This window comes from Hibiscus syriacus, unplaced genomic scaffold, assembly GCF_006381635.1.
Source record: "Hibiscus syriacus cultivar Baekdansim isolate YM2019G1 unplaced genomic scaffold, ASM638163v2 tig00000778_pilon, whole genome shotgun sequence".
Taxonomy (NCBI): Eukaryota; Viridiplantae; Streptophyta; class Magnoliopsida; order Malvales; family Malvaceae; genus Hibiscus; species Hibiscus syriacus.
In genome coordinates, this window is record NW_024061825.1 from 757,051 (window position 1) to 772,072 (window position 15,022).

Here is a 15,022-nt window from a genome sequence, read left to right on the forward strand (position 1 = left end):
GGAGGTGTAGGCAATGCAGCGGGGAGCACGTGAAGGAATCTATGTGGCTATGTGGCTGTGCATGTGCATGGATGATGGAATGGCGCCGGGACTACATGGCGACCTACAAGGTCGCCGGGACTACATGGCGACCTACAAGGTCGCCGGGACTACATGGCGACCTACAAGGTCGCCTAGGCTGCATGGCGACCTCTCTATTCCTGCATGGCTCGTATATGGCTCGTTGCATGCTCCCCATTGGCTCTCTATTCCTGCATGCTCCCCATTGGCTCGTATATGGCTCGTTGCATGCTCCCCATTGGCTCTCTATTCCTGCATGCTCCCCGTGGGCTCGTATATGGCTCGTTGCATGCTCCCCATTGGCTCTCTATTCCTGCATGCTCCCCATTGCCTCGTTGCATCCTCCCCATTGGCTCGTATGACTCGTATATGGCTCGTATGTCACCCTCGTATGTCACCCCGTATGTCGCCAGGATTGCATGGCGTCCTCCAAGGTCGCCTGGATTGCATGGCGTCCTATGGCAATCACTGTTGAATTCACCCCATTCCAGCAATTAATCTATGATGTGCACCATATCGTGGAAAAAAAAATTCGAGAACATTATCTCGTGAATTTACCCAACTGTTTTTTATGAAACGCTTTCTTCATTTGTTCCTTTCATTCCAGCAATGGAAAGCACCAACCGCCGCAACTTCCTCCTCAATTTTCTCCTCCTTTCCGCCGTCCTGGCCGCCGCAGATGACGGCGCTGCAATGCTGAAACTAGCTTCATCCTTTCTTCCACCTCCCACCGGGTGGTCTTCAACCTCTTCAGACAACTACCGCAGCTGGCCAGGCGTCAATTGCGACAAATCCAACCGCATTACAGCCATCAACTTAGCTTCCAAATCCCTGTCCGGTTTACTTCACCCGGATGTCTCCACCTTGTCGGAGCTCATCACTGTATCTCTACAACACAATTCCTTATCTGGGTCCGTCCCATCTTTCGCCAATCTCTCGAAATTACAAACGATTTCCCTCGACGACAATGCGTTCACATCAGTCTCCCCGGACGCATTCTCCGGGTTAACCAGTCTCCAAACACTGAGCTTAAGTGAAAACACGAGCCTCGTCCAAGTTCAGCTAGACAACACCAGCTTATACGGTACTTTACTCGATTTTTTCCAATCCTTGAGCAGTTTAGAAAGCATAAGGTTGTCGTACAACAATCTGAACGGTACATTGCCGGCTTCTCTCGGCGGTTCGACGGTTAAGAATCTCTGGATCAACGATCAGATCGTTGGGTTCACAGGTACTTTAGATGTTTTATCCAGCATGCCACAGTTGTTTCAGGTTTGGGTTCATAAAAACATGTTCACGGGTCAGATCCCAGATTTGTCTAAATGTGTGGGCCTTTTCGATCTCCAGCTTAGAGAAAACCAGTTGACTGGGCCAGTCCCGGCATCTTTAATTAATCTTCCCAGTTTGAAGAATGTTTCATTGTCTAATAACAAACTGCAGGGCCCTTCCCCAAAGTTTCCTCTCTCAGTTGAGAGCGTTGCTGTTAAGGGGACCAATAATTTCTGTAATGATAATGGAAATCCTTGTGATCCTCAAGTTACCATATTGCTTGAGATTGCTGGTGGTTTTGGTTATGATGTTTTTCTCTCTGATGATTGGGCAGGAAATGATGCTTGCCAATTTTCTTTTGTTACTTGTGATTCACAAAAGAATGTGATTACTGTGAACCTTGGGAAGAAAGGTTTGTTCAGGTGTTTGCGAACCTTACGAAGTTGAAGAACTTGAATCTGAATGATAATAACTTAACAGGTCCCATCCCTGATGGTTTGGCTAAGTTGAGTAGTTTGCAGGTTTTTGATGTGTCTAACAATAATCTTACCGGAGACATGCCGGGATTTTTGTCTTCGGTGACTTTTACTCACTCAGGGAATAGTTTACTAGGAAAATCAACCGGTCCTGGTGGTGGACCACCTCCAGGTTCTGGGGGATCTAGGGGAGGTTCTGGTGGTAACTCAAAAAACGGTGGCAATGGTAAGAATTCCATAGCTTCGATTGTCGGTATTGTGATCGGTGTATTGGTTTTCGTTGCTGTTGTTTGCTTTGTTTCTTATAAGTATGTGATGAACAAGAAATATGGGAAATTTGGTCAGATGAATGGCAATGCCAGTGATGCTGAGAAGGGACCAGTTAAGAATGGGGTAATGGGTAAAGCAACCAATGGTTACGGAGGATTGCCTGGTGAAATGCAAAGCCAAAGTAGCGGTGATTATAGCGATCGCCATTTCTTCGAGGGTGGGAATGTTGCGATCTCGATACAAGTTCTCAGAGAGGTGCCTGATAATTTCAATGAGGCTAATGTTTTAGGACGAGGAGGTTTCGGAATTGTGTATAAAGGCGAAATGCCTGATGGCACTCGGATAGCTGTCAAGATAATGGAGTGTGCAGAGAAAGGTACTAAAGTAATGAACGAGTTTCAAGCTGAAATAGCAGTGCTTACGAAGGTTAGGCACAGGCATTTGGTCGCACTTTTGGGTTACTGTATTAATGGCAACGAGAGGCTCTTGGTTTATGAGTATATGCCTCAAGGTACCCTTAGTCAGCATCTATTTGAATGGCGAGAAAAGGGTTACGCTCCACTCACCTGGAAGCAAAGGGTCACCATTGCACTGGATGTCGCAAGGGGGGTCGAGTATTTGCACTCTTTGGCACAACAAAGTTTCATTCACCGCGATTTGAAGCCTTCCAACATACTACTCGGTGATGACTTTAGGGCAAAGGTTGCGGATTTTGGCCTTGTTAAGAATGCACCTGAGGGAAAGTACTCTCTGGAAACAAGACTAGCAGGAACATTTGGATATCTTGCTCCTGAATATGCTGGTAAGTCGATCCCTATCTGGAAACGTGTCGCAACTTTATATGATCTGCTTAGTTCTACATATTCTTTGACAAATTGCTTCAGGAAAATCAAACCTTTCAAAGTAATTTAGGTGTTTCTTTGATTTTTCAATGCAACTGTAGATGTGTTCCAATTACTTGAGTATATATGCTGATGCATCAATAATCCGTTTTACATAAGATTTTACATTCATGTATTCATGTCGTATTCGTGTTACGTTTTCTATGTTGTGCATGTCGTGTTTCACGTTATCGTCTTTTGCCTGGCTGTTCTCTTCGAAACATCTTCGTATCCTTAAATTTGCTCCCTAGGCCTCTGGCTTTTAGCCAACTGATGTTTACATGGATGCGAGAATATGATACTTCCATTTTATCGTTTGGTTAAATATTAAATTTTTAAAATATTTACTTCATTTTCTTTCGATCTCAACAGCAACCGGAAGGGTGACAACAAAGGTGGATGTGTATGCATTTGGAGTGGTGTTGATGGAGATAGTCACCGGCAGACAAGCTTTAGATGTAAGCTTACCTGATGAGAAATCACATCTGGTCTCATGGTTCCGTAGGGTTCTAATCAACAAAGAAAACTTTCTGAAAGTGGTCGATGAAACAATCAGCTGCGATGATGAGAAAATGGAGATGATCTTCAAGGTAGCCGAGTTGGCAGGTCACTGCACGGCTCGTGAGCCGTATCAAAGACCCGACATGGGGCATGCCGTTAATGTGCTCGGACCTCTCGTTGAGCAATGGAAACCTACAACCCAAGAGGATGAAGAAAACTCGGGGATTGATCTTCACATGAGCCTGCCTCAGTTCCTACAGAAATGGCAGGCAGATGAAGGTACCTCAACAATGTTTGGTGATTTTTCCTATTCCGAAATCCAGTCAAGCATTTCCGCGAAGCCCTCGGGATTTTCGGCTACATTTAGCTCATCCGATGGCCGGTGATGGAACTGCAATACCGGTCATGGTTTTTGAAGAGTTATGGGCTATTGTATGAGATGATAGCTAAGAATGTTATCATCATACTATGTTCATCTTTGCTTTTCCTTTTGTTATGTTCAATGGAGCATTTACTTAGGAAAAATGAGTTTTGGAGCATTTTGTCATTTGTGATTTTATGATCATATTCTTTAAATTGATAATTACAATACATATAGTCCTATCTATGAACAATTATATTACATTCTCTTAGTCAATATACACCTAAAAAATAATAACGCTTAAATCTAAAATAAATATCCAAATTATACCGTTTTTCATGAATAGGTACTAAAGTATTTTTTGACTCATCCTGATGCCTAAAGTTACATACGTTACTTTAGGTGCCTGGGACATCAACTATGTTAATTTATCCTGTTAAGTGACATATGTCACAATCTGATAATTTTAAAATGTTTATTTAAAATTAAAATTATATATATATATATATTTTAAAAAACATAAAAAATTTGAAATAACCCCAAAACTTTAAAACATTCATTTCAACCACTAAACCCACGCCAGTCGTCACCATTTTCCGTCGACGAAGCTCCACTTGACCTTACCTCCCCCGACGACCAAAACCCCTATGAAATCATGACCAATCGACATTTTATACACCGCAAAAGCCTAGGATAAAAATAACGACCCCACGCTATTCCGACGGTCAATTGGCGACAACTACGATGACGTATGACTAGGAGGATAACAAAGACTACATTGGTAGGCGACGACAGTAGTTGTGGCCGAAAAAGACGACGGCAACGAGTTAATGTTAGGATTTGGGGATTTTGGGGTTTTTAAGATAAATTAGTTTTTTTTATAAATATAATAATATTTTTATTTTAAAAAATAAATTTCAAAATCACTTGATTGTGACACATGTTACTTAACGGAAGAAATTATAGCCGTTGATGGCTCGGACACCTAAAATGATAACGTTTGTAATGTTAGGCACTGAGATGAGTAAAAAATACTTTAGGTACCTATTCAAGAAAAACAATATAGTTTGACACTTATTTTATATTTAACCCAAATAATAAAGAAAACATATATAATCAAGGTGACAAGAAGACCCACCATATGTAATAAATACTTCATAATCTTTATGCTTTTCATGTTCCTTTTCAACTACATAAAATCTTTGTTTCATGTCCTTTTTCTTGATTGTAATAAATTAAAGAAACTCAAAAAACATCATTGAACTAATGTCAGCTAATTCCCACTTAATTTACCCAAATTTTCCCACTTTATAAACCAATGGACTCTCAGAGGGGCGAATCCATCGCAATACAGACACAAAACCTGCTTGATGATATCGGCAATGGCGGCTCTTCTTGCAACAATCCTCTTGTCTTCTCTTCTTCTTGTCTACTGTAAGTCTTCCGATGTCGAGAATTCTGTCCTTTTTTCGAACAATTTGATTGAATTTAACCCTTTTTTTCGTGGTTGAACAGCGGCTGACATCTCGGGAAAGATCGGGGTGAACTACGGTTGGAAAGGGAACAATTTACCGTCGCCTTATCAAACCATCGAGACCGTAAGATCGATGAATGCAGGCCGTATTAAGCTCTATGATTCCGACCATGAAATATTGAAGCTTCTGTCGGGGACCAATATCCATGTATCCACTATGGTTCCGAACAATGACATAATCCGCATTGCTTCAAGCCAAGCAGCTGCTGAGCAATGGGTTCAAAGCAATGTCCTAGACTTTTACCCCGGTACGATGATCCGGTTCGTGTTGGTCGGGAACGAAGTCCTCAGCCACGACGGCAGGATTTGGCCAAGCCTTGTGCCTGCAATGCGTAGGATTAAGAATTCTCTGAATGCTCATGATATTAAGAACGTCAAGGTCAGTACTTCGTTGGCGATGAACGTTTTGCAATCGACTTTTCCTCCATCGAGCGGTGAGTTTCGGTCCGATATTGCAGATACGGTGATGACACCGTTGCTGAGATTCTTGAATGCTACCAAATCGTTTTTTTTTCATCGATGTTTACCCTTATGTAGCATGGTCTTCTAACTCAAGGAACATCAGGTTAGATTTTGCTCTTTTTAGAGGGACAGCAAACCAAACTGACCATAATACAAGCTTAGTCTACACAAATCTGTTAGACCAAATGCTCGACTCGGTCATTTTCGCGATGAGAAAGCTTGGATACCCCGATATCCGGCTAGCGGTAGGCGAAACAGGTTGGCCTAATGCAGGGGATATGGATCAAGTAGGGGCGAATATCAACAACGCAGCCACTTATAACCGAAAGCTGATTCAAAAAAGGACTACAAAGCCACCAATAGGGACCCCTGCTAGACCTGGTGCAGTCATACCAACATTCATTTCCTCCTTATACGACGAAAACCAAAGGGCAGGTCCGACAACCGAAAGGCATTGGGGCTTGCTACGATCGAACGGAACACCAATTTACGATATCGATATCTCCGGGAAACGACCACTTTCCAGTTACAAACCACTGCCTGCAGCCAGAACCAACGTGCCATATAGGGGTAAGCTTTGGTGCGAGGTGGTTCCAGGGGCCAATGCAGCGAACCTGTCCTCGGCGTTGTCGTATGCTTGCAGCCAAGGTAACCAGACATGTGCCGCATTGAACCCCGGACAACAATGTTACGAGCCGGTATCTATGTTTCGGCATGCAAGCTATGCGTTTAGTTCATACTGGTCTAAGTTCCGAAAACAAGGTGCAACCTGCTACTTCAATGGCTTAGCAAGACAGACCAGACGTAACCCAAGTGAGTTAACTCGGTAATCTGATTATTACAAGCTTTGAATTTGGTCTTAAATCTCTGAAATTTGGTTCCCTTTCTATCAGGTCGTGGACGGTGTAATTTCCCTAGTGTGACTCCCTGAAGATGATGATATTAAGCTCAAGCTTCAACTTCAATCAGAGAATTCAGACACAGTGGAATGAATATATATATATATATATATATATGCAGGAGCGTTGTTACTGTTAAATTTGTAAGGGAATAACAATGTTTTATGACATCTAACTAAAGAAAAAATTGTCTGTTTTACCATAAAACAATAAGGGAATGTATTTTCTGTGGCATATAATACATTATGGTTATGGGTGGTACTCAAGTTAACTTGTTTAAGGATTCAATTAATGTGTTTGGAAATTTAAGAATCAATTTAGAATTTGGCCTATATTTTGGGGAATTTTGACGCAATATACCCTACTTTATAACCTAGACACAATTAGGGTAAATTACGTGTTTAGTATCTAAACTATTAGTTTTAGTCTGTTTTAGTATCTAAACTTTCTATATTTTTAAAACCATACCTAAAGTTTAGTTTTTTGTTTCATTTTATACTATTGTTCAAAATTTAACGTTAAGTTTTAAAAAAATTGAAAGTTTAGGTACTCAAACGGATCAAAACTAATAGTTTAGGTACTAAACGCATTAAGTTTTTAACAATATGGTATTAAAATGAAACAAAACTAAACATTATGTATGTTTTTAAAAAAATGAAAGTTTAGGTATTAAAATGGATCAAAACTAAGAGTTTAGGTACTAAATGTGTACTTTACCCATACAATTATAATTATAAAAATCAATAGGATAAAATACATACCAAGTTACTTAATTATGTATTTGATAACAAATGCGTCATTTTTATCTTAAAGTTATAAACATATCAATTAATTAAAATATTATTATAAATAGTTCATTAATCATTAAATATTGACTTACTTATAAAATAAGTTTCTAAACTTATTTTTAATCATCCAGGTGCCCAACGCTATGAATGTTACCACTTTAGGTGTCCGAGTTGTAATTGTTGTTAAAATATGCTGTTAAGTGACAAATGTCACATTCTGGTAATTTTAAAAATTTTATTTAAAATTAAAAAATAAAATTAGATTTAAAAATACACAAGTATTTTGAAATAGCCTTAAAACTTTAAAAATCTTCATTTCAACCCCTAAATCCACGTCAGCCACTGCCCTTTGTTGTCGATAAAGTTTCACGTGACCTCACCTCCCTGATGATTAATAACCCTATGAAATCGTGACCGATCGACGGTTAATCAATGTTTTGTACCCCACGAACACTAGGTTGAAAATCACAACCCCATGCGATTCCGATAGTCAATCAACGACAAATATGACAGTATATGACTAGGAAGATGGCAGGGACTACGTCGATGGTAGTGGTTGTGATCGGCAAGGGTGGGGATGGTGGGTTAGGGTTAGGGATTTAGATTTTTTAGGGATTTGAGAATTTTTGCAATTTACGAGAAATTAGAGTTTTTTTAAAATATAATAATATTTTTAATTTTTTAAAACTTTTTTTTCAAAAATATCAGAACGTGACACATGCCACTTAACAAAGAAAATTAACGGCAGTTATAGTCCGGACATCTAAATTGGTAACGTTTGTAACGTTAGACACATGAATCATTTAAAAAACATTTAGACACTTATTTGAATAAAACGATATAATTTAAACACTTATTTTATAATTTAAACACTTAGTGGTATGCTGCTACGTTTATTCTTAGGGAGTTGAACTTGCTACAAGCCGATTCTCCTCCCCAAGCGTAAATCGCAATGTCAATCAAGCCAATGTGTACTCCTTGGATTGAAGATATTGAGATGTTTGAAGAAAGGCCGATTGCCTCTCTTTGTCTGTCGAAAATCAAGAAAGAAACCTGAAGGTGTGAAGTGCATTTGCAATTCTCACGAGATTGGATTAAGTTGCAGCTTAGCTATCACCTAAAGAAAAGTTTCGCCAAGTATGGTAGAACTCATGCTTGACGTGTGGAAGTAAGAGTAGATGAAAAAGAAGAAAATTTCATTAAAACGAAAGAATAAGACAAAATAAGTTATATACTAAATTCTGAACTTGTATTGTACATCTTTCAAGGTTCACCCTAATGGGTATTTATAGCTTGAGAAAGTCTAAAGAAAATAAAATACCTAAAGAAAATAAAATCCTAATAAAAATCCTTAGCAAACTAAAATCCTAATTAATTAAATAATAAAATCTAAAAGTATTTGAATTTAATTACAATGTTTAATTCTTAAAGAATTTTGGTTCGCCTTGCTTTTATCCTTTGATCTTGCTACTTGGATTATTTTATTGAAGTTGGTGCCCGACTTGGTCTCTGAATTTTAGTTGCGCCTACTTCTCAAGATAAATGGGATAAATTTGCTTTAATTCGCACTTTAATTGTTGTTTTCTGGAAAATAGAGTCATGGGCGAAATCTAACACAAATAACCCAAATTAGGACTATAAAAAAGAATAACACGGTTTAATTAATAATAAATTATTAACCAAATAAAACACTAATCAAATTCCCCCACTTATTTAATGCTTATCCTCAAGCATGCCTTAATCAATTATTAAAATCTCAAATTATCAATCTTTCATCTCATAATATATAAGAGAAAACCAAACGAGTCAATAATCACATCAATCATCGGAAATAAAATGACAATCAAGCAAATAGGCATAACTAGTAACAACTTTTAAGTAAAAGTCAAGATATCCTAATTATCGATCAATTTTAATGTAACAAGCTAGATTCAATACATCGCAAGGATTCACTCAATATCACTCGAAGTGTTTAGGGTAAAATAAATCACTCAAGGTCAAGAGACATTACCATAGAGTTGTAAGAAAATCAAGTCTCTACCACTCGTTTGAACAAGATGCATTTAATCAAAGGGTCTTTAACAAGGTTGTAACGAGACTTAGGTAAGGGTAAGAATAAGACCGAAAAAATGAGTTTAAGTGTCAAGACAAGAGATGCAAAATGTATGAGTTCAAGCCACGATTTCAACAATTTAAGCACATTTGAAGAAGTGTAATCAAACAATCAAAATGTTCTCTCTTATTTTTCCTTTTTTTGATTTCTTTGCTGTTTTTAGCTATTTTTCTTCTTTTTTGTGTTTTGTTCGAATGCTTTGTTCGACCCAATTTTTTTTTTTTAAAAATGCTTATTCTTTATTCTCTTAATTTTTCGTTCATGGAACAAATCTATCTCATGTCTCGACAAGGGTGACAAAAGAGGGTAAAAATAAAATTAAAAGGTTTTAGATTTTATGATGGGGAAAAATCAAAGAAAAGGGTAAAGACTCAAAGTTGGTTCACTAACAGATATAAATGGGTAGACAGTTTTGGTAGAGAAGTGGGTTAATCCTAAGTGCCCTAGTCATCTTAAAGCATCAAGTTTCAACATGTGGTCTCGATATGTATTTAAACACAATATCTATAATGTCAAAATCAATCCAACACACTCAATCAAACAAATGAGAAAGAAAGAAATTGTATGCTCGTTTAGACTCAAATCTCACAAGGTGTATTGTGTATTGAATCAAGAAACATATCAATCAACGAATCCATGGAATATCAAGCAAAAATTTTAAGAAAAAATACTGATCATATTGTTTTTACTATCATGTACCCTAAATCCGATAAAAGTGTGATCACAAACTCATAAGGTAATAAGTGAAACAGAGCAAGATTCAAGATTAATAACGAGAGATTTCAACAAATCGACCAAAACAACTCAATTTCAAGTATGTAAATAAGCGAGGAATAATTCGATGCAAGTTTTCTCTAAGTTCTCTACCCCTCACTTCAAGCATATTTTCCCAATATGTAAAATTAAAGCATAGGAAAAGGAATAGAGATACTCCCTGTGTTTAGTGACGGCGATCTCGGCGAGAGGTAGCCGGGTGAAAGTAGGATAAAATCTCGGCAAGAGTGTTGATGTTGTGTATTTGATCGCGGATCATCCGCTGGCACCGGAGGTGGCAACATGGAACAAACAAAGAATATATATATTTTGATGGAGGATGCAACATGCAACTTGTTATACTTTCAGTGCCACCCTTAAAAAAACTGATATATAAAATCAAGATCACACTGATATGTTATCCTACTAATTTTTTCTATTTTGGATTTTCAAATTAGATTTAAATATGTGGTTTGTGTTCAAATATAGTTTTTTAACGCTCGACTTTGACTTGCTATTATCACTGATCTTTCAGTAGCTTGATCTCTTGTTGTGGTTCGTTTACGGATGCAGTCAGATCTATTCGCATCTATATTTTGTTCAAATTTTTTGGATGAGTTTTTAGCTTTTTCTTTTTATGGTCCTTATATAATCTGAAGTGTCTAGTTTCTTGTGCTTATAGTTGTCACATGCTGCTGATCGATGTCGACACTGAGAAAGGCGGTCTTAAAATAAACCCAGACTTCTTTTTCCGATTTCGGAGCCGAACCTAACGGACTTTGCCTGGCTCATGAGACACGATATCCAGGGGGTGACTGCACTTCAGATATTTGGATTTAAGCATCACAAAACCAGTCACCCCCTGGATATCGTGTCAATGTAATATCATCATCATGTCAATGTGAAGTTATAAAGTGCTGAAATTAGTTCAATACAATCATCAACCATGAAAGGTTGTTTCTTGGATCGAACCATCTTCCTATCAAAGCGATCATGTTAGGTATGACTTATAAATATACCGGTAAAGAGGACAGGGGATGGAGCGGAGTGAGCGAAACGAACATCAACTGTCCTTACAAAGAAAGTCTCGTAGAGGGGGTTACGATCGGTACGGTATAGGGTTAATTATGTAATTATGTACCAGGTTTTTTATTATAAATAGAGATGTAACCTAAACCTATGAGACATTGAATAAAACTTTTAGCGCCGCCTAAGCACCGAGGACGTAAACACATTGCCGAACCTCGTTAAAATTCTTGTGTTCTTTCGTTTTTCTTTACCCGATTCTTCAACAGATCCCATCGGCCGTGAACGAAGACGAGATCTCTATCATTATAAGATGAACCGGAAGAAACAGGATCCCCATAAAGAACAGCAACTTCCCAGTTGTCAGATAGATCTCGTCTTTTGTTCATGTATTATTTTTCTGGCTTCTTTTATAAATTTCTTAGCTGCCTTCTCTACCATACCAACATCTAACAATTGCCTCTTAATAGAAGCTATGTTATTCTTCATACGATTGATTTGTCTCCTCATCACTTCTATTTCACCTCTCACCGGCATATATTTCTTCCTGTATTCATCATCCAAAACCTCCTCCAATTCCTGCATTTAACGAAAATCAAACGAATTTGTATCCGACTTTATTCGATTTGATTCGATTCGACTCGACTCGACTAACTCTGTTACCTTGATTTTTTGTTTGATCACATTTTTGGGAGGCAAAGAGTTCCAAATCTTTTCTTTTACAGGGGCATTAGCAAAGGCTTTCTCCCTCTGCCATTTAAGCTCATTAATCTCTTTAAGAACTTTCATTTCATTTTCATCAACCGGTATTGCTTGTCTTGGGATCAAATAGTTCATACGATTAGGAATGCTCATCTTCAATGTCCCTATCTGTTCTAACAAAAACATAAAAAATTCAGTAACTAGAAAGAAAAGCAACATCAACAAATCACTGAACCAATGTTCAAACGTAATTACTCGATAGTTAATCCGGTTGAAAACCGACTGATCCGAATCGCAACCATCGTTTGATTTCTTTTTGCAGGCATTCGCCTCTTTCAAGAGCTTCTTTTCCTTGGACATGTTATGATCAGTTCCATGATGCATATGGAAATGCAAGTTCTGGATCGAAATTTTCGATTAACCAAGTTATTTTTCTATGAAACAAACATCGAGAAACAATGATTTCGTGTTCTTACATGGAGATTCAACTTGTCTTGAGTGCTGATAGATCTGTCCTTATAAGCATTATTAGCAAAAGCGAGCTTGTCGAGTTCTCGTTTTAGAGAAGCTATTCTCTTTCCTGCAAGGCTCCTCTTTAATCTAAATCCACTCTCTTCACTTTCTAAGCTGTATAACTTTCTATAAGCCACTCGTTATTCATACTGTTCAACATAAATCACAGTGTCTTACCATTTATGTTGTTGATATTCACCGACCGCGGTCGTATCGGCTACGTTTACGATCGGATCAGTGTTTTGAATAACGTTAGAAGCTAGCGTACCTCTTTCTCGTCTATTGTCTTCGTGATTCGGCGTGCATCTGCTTGCGATTTTGCAACCAGCTTCATAGCCTGTTGAATCACAGATTCTGGGTCAGGGTTTTGCTGAAGCATCGCATAAATTGAATCGCGAACTTGATATTCAGATTAGATTTAAATACGTGGTTTGTATTTAAATATAGTTTTCTTGCGACGTTCGACTTTAATTTACGATTATCGTCGGTAATCTTTTAGTTGTTTGATCTCATATTGTGATTCGTTTGCGGATGCAGTCAGATATTTTCGCTTCTATATTTTGTTTGGATTTTTTAGATGAGTTTTTAACTTTTTCTTTTTATGTGTCCTTATATAATCTCAAATGTCTAATTCCTTGTGTCAATGATTATAACGAAAATACTAATAATATGTGATAGCTTATAATTGTAAACCTTCATTGTAATTTTGAATTATTATTTTAATAAAATTATATGGTTCTATTTCTATAAAAAGAAATAATCATCGGTTATAAACTACAAATTTATTATTAGGCTGAATATATATTATTAATACTCGGTTTACTTAGTAATTAGGTTAAGATAATAATTAATCAATATAATTAGGAAGTTAGTTAGCTATATTGACTAATTACTATCTAAATCAATAAATCATTTTATTATAATTTTATTAATTTATAGCAATCTCATATACTTGTGAATAATGTAAAGGAAAGCGTAACAACTCCTTTAGATTAAATATCATTTTATTATTATTATTATTATTATTTCACATAATTTTATAGATAGATGCTACACATATGTATGAATTATAATAATTAACATATTACAAAATAATTGATAAAATAATAGGGTAAAGTATATAAATAGTCTCCCGGCTATAGGGTATTAGGTTATTAAGTCCCTAACTATTAAAGTTACAAAATGGTCACTCAATTATTTATATGATTCAAACTCATATTTTATGTTAAAAATTGTCGGTGGTCTAAGCTAGACGTTAACTTATTGACTGAGATATGATAAAATATGATCTCAGAATCTCAAACAACTATAATACCCTAGTCAACAGGTTAACGTCTAACTCAGACTGTCGTCAATATTTTAAACGGAAAAGGACGAGTTTGGAACATATAAATATTCAGATGACTATTTTGTAACTTTTAATAGTCTGGAGACTCAACAAAATAAAACAATGGCATATCGTCATAGAATCATTTTGTAATTTTTAATAGTCGAATAATTCAACAAATAACTTTATATAGTCGGGGGACCATTTGTGTGTACTTTACCCAGAATAAAAATAGATTGGATGTTATCCCAAAATAAATAGGTCAAAATGTATTGATTAATCATTATAAAAACTAAAACTAAAAGCTTAGTCAAACATCTTGGTTTTGAATCTCGATTAGTGTTAAAATCAGTTATCATTTTGTAACTTTTAATATTTGAGGGATTTAATAAAGTAATGTACTATAACCGAGAAATTATTTATGTATTTACCCTATAATTATTATAGAAATTGTCTTGAGTCATATATATATATATATATATATATATATATATATATATATATATATATATATAATATATATATATATATATTATAATTTTAAAAATATTTTTTATATTTTAAAAAATATTAAAATATTAAAATCTTTTAATTTTTAATTTCTTTTCCTTACTCTTCAATTCATTCTTATCTTTGCATTAAAATTGAAACACATATCATATTTATAATCTTAATTTTGTTATTACGATATTTAATCTCGTTACTAAAATAATTAATTTCATCATTATCATTGTTTTTTTTGTTATACTCCCGATTTTAAAAATTTACTATGACTAATTCATATCGATCCGCATTGTACACTTGATTTTTACACCACTATTATTTTTAATATTAACATATTTCATCTCAGTGTCTATTCAAATGATTTTTTTTTATTCATAATCAAATAAAATTTTAATTTAATAATTATGTTATATTTTATGGTTTTCTAAATTATATTTAATATAAAATAATATATTAACAATTTATATTATATTCAATTTAAATTTTTTATTAATTATAATTATATTAATTTTTCCGGATTATGTAATAATTCTATACTTATTTACAAGCAGAATAAAGATATGGTCAAATTTGTCAAATTTCT

At 36.0% G+C, this 15,022-nt stretch overlaps 2 pseudogenes; both read left to right on the forward strand.

The window, feature by feature from the left end:
* Nucleotides 1–634: 634 nt before the first annotated feature.
* Nucleotides 635–3,885, forward strand: LOC120114131 (annotated as a pseudogene).
* A 1,132-nt stretch (nucleotides 3,886–5,017) lies between these two features.
* LOC120218685 lies at nucleotides 5,018–6,745 on the forward strand (annotated as a pseudogene).
* Nucleotides 6,746–15,022: the final 8,277 nt, after the last annotated feature.